Source organism: Mixophyes fleayi, chromosome 10 (assembly GCF_038048845.1).
Source record: "Mixophyes fleayi isolate aMixFle1 chromosome 10, aMixFle1.hap1, whole genome shotgun sequence".
In the NCBI taxonomy this organism is placed as follows: domain Eukaryota; kingdom Metazoa; phylum Chordata; class Amphibia; order Anura; family Limnodynastidae; genus Mixophyes; species Mixophyes fleayi.
Window position 1 is genome coordinate 9,462,590 of NC_134411.1, and position 8,083 is coordinate 9,470,672.

The 8,083-nt window shown below is 40.3% G+C and overlaps 1 protein-coding gene across 1 annotated transcript in view; it reads right to left on the reverse strand.

Moving 5' to 3' along the window:
- Positions 1 to 7,835, reverse strand: part of SLC25A22 (solute carrier family 25 member 22) — a 52,491-nt gene extending 44,656 nt beyond the window's left edge. Inside the window, exon 1 of the mRNA XM_075187831.1 lies at positions 7,523 to 7,835. The gene's annotated coding sequence lies outside the window, so the exon portion shown is untranslated. The remainder of the gene's footprint in view (positions 1 to 7,522) is intronic.
- Positions 7,836 to 8,083: the final 248 nt, after the last annotated feature.

Here is an 8,083-nt window from a genome sequence, read left to right on the forward strand (position 1 = left end):
ATTTTGAACCCCTCCCACCCCCCCGCGACAAAACATCATTTTACTCCTGGGGGTGGGGCTCTAGTCACGCCCTTCTTGCGGATGTCGCCTACCTACCTGAAAGTAGGCAAGTATGGTTTCTTTATCGTAGAAAAATAAAAATCAGTATTTCACACTGTGTTAAAAAATGTATGGGTTATTCCAACAATTCTAAAGAACATTCCATGTTAACGTTCTGATTAAATATTACATGATTTGGGGAGACATATATAGCTCTATTTATTTCTAAAGAGGGTACGTCAACTGTCGAATACATTTTATCAATCCAAATATTGTTTCAAAGCTACTGTTTTGATGTTTTTTAATAACCAATATACATGTTTTTTCAGATTGTCTAGCTGTATGTTATTTTTCATTTGATTCAAAATTACATTGCTGCAGGCATTTCATTACAAAATGACAAATTTAATCTTCAAGTAGAAAAGACAAATACGATTACAATGCCAATAGTGCATTGTGGTTACACTGTAGAGCACACTACTAGTACGCTTGCTATGAACAGGCGAGCATAGCAACAGAGCTGTCAGCTCACCACTATGTGCACACAGAGCTGTAACCAACAACATGAACAGGTAAAGGGGAGGAGTGCTATGAATATGGGCATATTTCAAAACTAATATGTGCTTACATTTTTCATTTTTTAAAAATTTATTTTTGGGTGCTAACCTTTAATCCAGTACAATTTTATGCATGTTTTCCAAAGGCAAGAAACAAATATAGAATTAAAAACTATTGTGCTTGCCTTTCAATATGTGTTAACATTCCAACTTGCATACATCATGCATTAAACAGTTTAAAACGAGTCATAAAAGGTAAATCACAATTAGATCCGAGGATTGGCTCATATGACTATACTTTTCTGGTTTATTTTTAATCAAACAATATAAAATATTAATGTAATAAATGTATGTTAAATAAATACACTTTTGTTTTTAAATCTTCCAAGCAGGTTCTCACTTAAGGCATGGGAGAGGTGTACATCTTGTACAAATGGTAATATAATATGCGCATATTGAGTAATAGATCAGGTTTCCTCCTTGGACCTCATTACTGAGGCAGCTCAGGTGCGTACAAGTCTCTGGAGGCTTCTCTGGAGCTGAAAAGGAAAAACAAACGAAAAGTTCTACCAGCAAAGCCAACAAATCTCTCTGCTTTCTAATGCAGATGAAAATTTAAAGAGCCCTACACTACTTAAACAGGTGCTGACTGGGGCAAGGTTAAATCTCTGTTCCTTTTCTGATTTATGTGATAAGCACAATATTGTATTCAATCCCAGATTAGTTCAACTAGGCTAAGGAAGTAAACTCAAATTTAAAGAACCTGCACCTATAGCCTGGAGAGACCTGGCACGATTTCACATTTATAGAGACAATTTGCTCCCCTAAACCCATACTTGCCAACTCTCCCTGAATGTCAGGGAGACTCCCTGAAATAGGGGTGATCTCCCGCACTCCCTGAATAATCTGGCATTCTCCCTGATGCTGACCCAGTACAAGACGTGGTTGGCTTCGCCATCTGTAGCATGATGACACAGTTCAGAAATGGTGTCCTATGCCCATGTATTGATGCCTATGGAGGTGGCCATTTTCATGGAGACCAAGATTTAATCAAAGACTGACAGGTAAGACAACATGACTTCAGTAATGGAGACAGAAATGTAGAAGAAGACACTTCAGTCTCTAGAGATTCATTAGCAGCTGCTTTTCGTTAACGCATAGGTGCCTACTCTCCCAGAATGTCCGGGAGACTCCTGGATTTCAGGGAGACCTCCCGTGCTCCCCCCCCCCCCCTTCCCGGGAGAGCAGGGCATCCTCCAGATTCCCGCCCCCGCAATAGATAAGTAGTGGTGGTGGGGCTTAATGATGCAAATATCGCATCATCTTAGCCCCACCCCTTGCTGTAATTGGCCAAAATTGTGACAATCGTTTAGGGGCAGGGCCAAAATGATGCAATTAGTCAAGCCCCGCCCCCACACACCCACCTCCCCTGGGATCTCTCTGAAGCCAACAATGAAAAGTTGGCAAGTATGCCTAATCCCCAGTCTGTGGAATCATTTAAAGCAACTTGGGAGCAGGACTTGGGAACTCCCTAGATCAGGAAGGATGGTCGCTCGTCCATCCACACATAGCCAAATCCTGCATTAATAAAACTATAATATCTACACTAGATGGTAAATGGTCCTCTCTAAATGACACATTATTTATCCCCACTTATACTGGAGACACTGCGGGCAGAGAGGACATTTCTACACATCTGGTGGGATTGCTCACAAATATCTACATTTTGGAATGATTTATTAGCCTTAATTACAAAATTACTAATATAAAACTGACTCATGACCCTTTGAAATATTACTGTGCAAACCAGTTGGTTGAATCAATAAATCCTCAGACAAACTACAATGCACCCAAACTACAAATAGCTAAAGACTGGAAAAAAAATCAGCACAACCAGCCTTACCTGTCATCAACAGAATGTGGCGTCTATGGAAAGTACCACAAATGGTCCACTGCGCCGTACATGACCTTTACATTAGTATACAGTAAACTGACAGCAAAGATCCATAACACAATGTAAACTACAGGAAAAATAAAACCAGACATCTACTAATAAACCAAATAATACATAGATAACTCGGTAATACAGGTAAAGTTATATATGCAGGGGCAAACGCAGGATTTGCAGAGGGGGGTTTCCTCACCATGTGCCAGTGGGCATGACCAGCATGCATGGGGGCGTGGCTATAATTTTAGAGACTGCTTGGCTGCTCTCCCTATCCCCATAATATACAGGGCCAATGCTGCGTGCACCACTGTTAGGTGCACGCAGCTCTCTCTTTTCGAGCAGAGCCATGTGAAGCAGGGGCAAGGTCCACCCACCTCAATTATACAGTGCCCCAGGCTTGGAGAGGGGTTTCCAGGCACTAGAAACCCCCCCCCCCCTCGGTTTGCCTATGATAAGGTGAGTGAGAGTGATGGTAACGTCCAATGAAACGTAGTCCTGGACTCAATAAAACAGGACTAGAGAAGCGGGACAAGAATCCTTTCACAAAACTTGGGGCCACTGGTATTCTTATAACAAGTCTACTCTCCCATATACATGAGAAATATCTCCACGTATGTATTATTAGTCAGTTACATTGGTTCAATAGCTAAAGGAGAATAAAGGACTGTTACCCCTACTGAGAAGTATAGAAGGATTATTTCTTATATACCTCCCACACTTCTCCCTAGTGTTGTGTCTATGCCATCCTCTTCTATCCCGCTTTACTTGTGAGATTAGTCAGCGACTAAACCACAGACAGTTACATGGAGATTACCTGAGACTAAAGTTTACTGTGAAAACGTAACACTGTACATTAAGTTTGGGAGGATCCTCAAGAGTTTTCTGTAATGCACATTTAGAATCACTTCTCTGTTTTTCATAGTGACTTCTTATGTCAGCATGTTACTTCCATCAAAAATAGGGTCAGGTTCATAATGGCTCATACTGTTGTATTAATCTGAAGCGGACACTTGATAGCCTATCCAATTCCTGCGCAGCCTGCTTAAATCAAGCCAAGCAGGTGTCAAGCCCTCCCCCATGAAACTCCCAATAACCTGGACAGATAGCTCACAAGGAAGGAGCACCAGCATCCACTACACTTGTTTCAAACAGGTCGAGTGTGGCGAGTGTAGTGCATTGTGGGGCTGTTATGTTCATATGGGGACCCTAGTGAATACGGCAAATGGGAGTGTGGAAAGTTCACAATGCGGGATATGGACTATACCAAAAGAGAGCGGGAGGTAAAGAAACCTATCCATTGAGGAGATATGCGCTTTGATTTACGTTTGTTGGTACGTAGGCAATTTATATGTGTGTCATGGATAAATTGTCATAACACGGGAGTGTTAATTTGGAGTCTCCATCACATGAAAAGACTTTATTTTGTGGTGGACGTTTCACTGTTATTTTATTATATGCTTATGTTCTCTGTAAATTTTTCAGTTAGTCTCTATTTTCTACATGTCTACATTAGAAGAAACTGGGGTGTTCACGTCGCTTTAAGTGTTGTCGCTATTTTCTTTGTTGCAATAACGTACCACATCCGGAAGACAGAAGAGTGACATCCACATGTGAAGTATTCACATGTAGGCATCATAATATATAGATGGGCAGTTTTAGATCATATTTGCGGTATGCAATTTTTTTATTTAACATAAGGTCAAAAGCCATAAGTATGGCACTAGGAAGCACTGTGGGGGGGTATTCAATTGATGGTGGGATCGCTGCAAAGCCAGCGCTCGAAAAATATTACCGTTAATATCTCGCTGGATTTCAGCTCGCAGCTCCCTGAGCCGTATTAACGGTATATACGCGCAATATTACCGTATTAACGGTAATATTTTTCGAGTGCGGGCTTTGCGGCGATCCCACCATCAATTGAGTATCCCCCTGTATGTCCTTTTTTTCTTTGCACAGATATATATACACAAGTGGAAATTTAGAAGTGACTGTTTGAAAAATGGAATGGAAATGTAAGTGAATGGAATTTTATAGTTTGAAGGCAATAGGAGTTGTGACGGTATGGCATACCGCCATATGGGTGGTTATATATATATATATATATATATATATATATATATATATATATATATATATATATATCCTCTAAAGCATCAGACGCAGACTAGCTTCCACATACCTCTATATACAGCCATACATGTCAGCGGCATGATCAAAGATCTCAAGGAACAATGCAACAGCCATGTACCCGCTCTCTATAGGATATTAACCCGTGTTAAGAACCATACCCAGGGCCATCTTTTCCATTGGGCACGATGGGCAGCTGCCCGGGGGCCCCACGGGCAAGGGGGCCCCATAGGCACGGCTCTTAATGAGAATAAATAATCCTGCAAGAAAAAAACCTGCAAAAAAAACCTACAAGGGTCACTGAGCAAGTACATCTATCTATCTCTATCTCTATATATCTATATCTATATCTATATCTGTATCTGTATCTGTATCTGTATACATCTATATATCTATATCTATATCTGTATCTGTATCTGTATACATCTATATATCTATATCTATATCTAGGGGCCCCGGTGCACTGCTTTGCCCAGGGGCCCATAATGTTGTTAAGATGGCCCTGACCATACCTCAACACTGTGTTGCTTAGCAAACTGCTCCCATATAGACAATATTATAAAAGCTTTCCTTCAATTCCTCCCATTCAATCTAGATGAGAGACTGTGTATATAAACTGCCATATATTATAAGTCCATGGATAATTGTGAATGGTAAGTGCGGGTTGCAGTCACACACTATACATAGGTTACTGTCATGTAAAAGACCACAGTTGTAAAACCAGGTCAACAAGACCGTAATCCTTGTGCAAGGTTTAAAGTACTCTGTGAAATCCCTTTATATAATGTCTGCAAGTACTGCACTGTGACTCCTGTGTCACTCTGATTAAGTACATTTGTGTATTAAAATTCTATTTTGCGGCAACTTCTATGGTATTGCTTTATTCCCTGCATCAGAAGATAATTCTAAAGCTCTTTAATTAGAGAGCTCTTATGTCTTATAAATGAATAAATCCTGAGGTGTCTATGTACAGTAAGATATACTTTATATATATATATATATATTCAGAAGTTTCAATATCTAAACTCATGCTCACTGTGCACTTGCGACTTTTTAGCTACACATTACAATATCAGTAGGTTGTTCTACTTCAATGACACAAGGGGTCGGACGCTGAGATTGAAATACGTCAATTAGCTTAGTGTTAGATCTGCAAATTTGTACTGCGCCTGCCCACAAAACAAGACATATGCAAATTTACAAGCATTTGTGACTTGTGCCTGCTTGTGACTGTGGAGGCGGGACAGGGGAGGAAAGGGGCGGTCTACTAGGCCGTGTACAGTAAGGGTGTGATCGCATGATTGCAAACATATCTAGACAACTATATGCCTGTCTGTAGCCCTATCAATAGCGGTTACTATCACTAGCTAGTCGCTTCTGATTGGCTGATTGCGGACTCACCTCTAAAACTGATAAGTGCTTTCTTCATTGATCGTGCATATGTTAAAATGGTTTTCTGATTGTATTTTAGCGGGAATTAATTTTTTTTTACTTGTATATGGAAAGAGGATTTATATTTACTGTATCCAATAGTTTTTATTTTTATTTTATTCCAACCCAATAGCGAATTCTTATACTACTAGAAAAACCAAAGTTTAAAAAATTGTATGTAAGTGTATCTGACACATAACCCTAGTGGTGCACGTTAAGCTTCTTGTCATACACCTAAATTTTGTGCAATTGCGTTTTTTGTGAACGCATTTTGCGTCTGCATTTTTGCATTCAAATTCAGCATCCGCCCCAAGTTGTTTATATCATCAACCCACAATAAGCATTGTGGGCACGTACACAAGGCAGATGCAGAAAGAATAGAAAGGCACATTGACAGGTGTAAAGCAAGGGGACAACTTTTGAAAATATTATTTACTATAAATGTTAGAACATTTTACTGAGATGTTTTACTGACACATTACTTAAATCTAAAATGTATAACAAGGTGAAAGTAATAGCATCTAGAGGACAAATAGCGTCATGAATGAAAAAATGGGATTCATGCCTTAATTCAGGCCCTATACTACTGGTAAATGTGTCATTTAATGGCATAAGGAGAGTGTAGTATTTCTTCCTTATCTCTTTTTCTTCATTTTGTGAGACAGGAAGGTGACTAATTAGTTACTTGCTCGGCTGTCATTAAATGTACAGATGGTTGGCAATCATGCTGTCACTCACAGGCAGTGATAGAGGTATTCTTACAAAGTTCTCTGCAAATTGTATGATACCCTGCAGATTGATCGTTCTGTTCCTCTAATAAAAGAATCTGTAGCAATAATCCTTACAGCATGGCACTGGTTAAATGTTTTACCGGACCAGGGCTCAGACACCAGCACCTTCCTTGGGGAGCAGAATATAAAGTATGGTTTTGAATGAAATTAATGAACTGCTGGAGATTGACAGGTGAAATACGTTGCTCATCAGACAGCTATATTGGAATGATACCGGCTTTAAAGGAGCAGACACACATAATTCTGTGCATGGGAAGCATAATTGAAATTTAAATAAAATACATCAATGCACAACTATGTAGATCAAAGGGCTCATTTAGTTCCAAGTCTTAATGGTCCACAGATCGCAAGTGTTAAGTCCCTGACAGCTAAACAGTAATACTACAGTATGATGTGTGCCACAGTGGCAGTGCTAAGGTTTAAGTAATACAAATGGAATGAGCCTAAATAGAATATTGCCCGAGCACTTCTAGCCCTACATCGCTGGACAGACCATAATGAAGGGGGTTAAAGGGATTTAAATAGTGCACATGAATTAATAACGCAGCTGCAGCAAGAGGCTCTGCGAGCAGCAGACCTAGTTCCTATAACCAGCCCCCCTCTGACTGCAGCTTCCTGTGACATCTTACCTGCTGTGTGACACTGCCGGGCACAGGTTCTTGTCAGTGAGATGTAGCTGGAATCCACTCCCTGATGTAGATGAGGCGAGAGGTCTGTAGAAGGGAGACAGAGGGATGGAGGAGGAGAGAGATACAGAGAGGAGGGAGATGTGTGTGAAATAAGGAACCTGCCCCTAGTGAGAGAGAGAGAGAGAGAGAGGGAGGAGGGGATGTGACGGAGAGGAGAGTATCATTCATTGGAGAGGAGAGTGGTCGTGTAGACAGAAGGAAGAATTGTGCGCTCTTACAGGGAGATACAGAAAAGGTGGAGTGAAGGGAAGATCTAGGAAGGAAGTGTGTGTAATGTAGAATAATGGGCCTGATTCATTAAGGATCTTAACTTGAGAAACTTCTTATTTCAGTCTCCTGGACAAAACCATGTTACAATGCAAGGGGTGCAAATGAGTTTTCTGTTTTGCACATACGTTAAATACTGACTGTTTTTTCATGTAGCACACAAATATCAACTTTAGATTTCAGTGTACAAATAAGCTATCAAGTATTTGTGTGCTGCATGAAAAAACAGTCAGT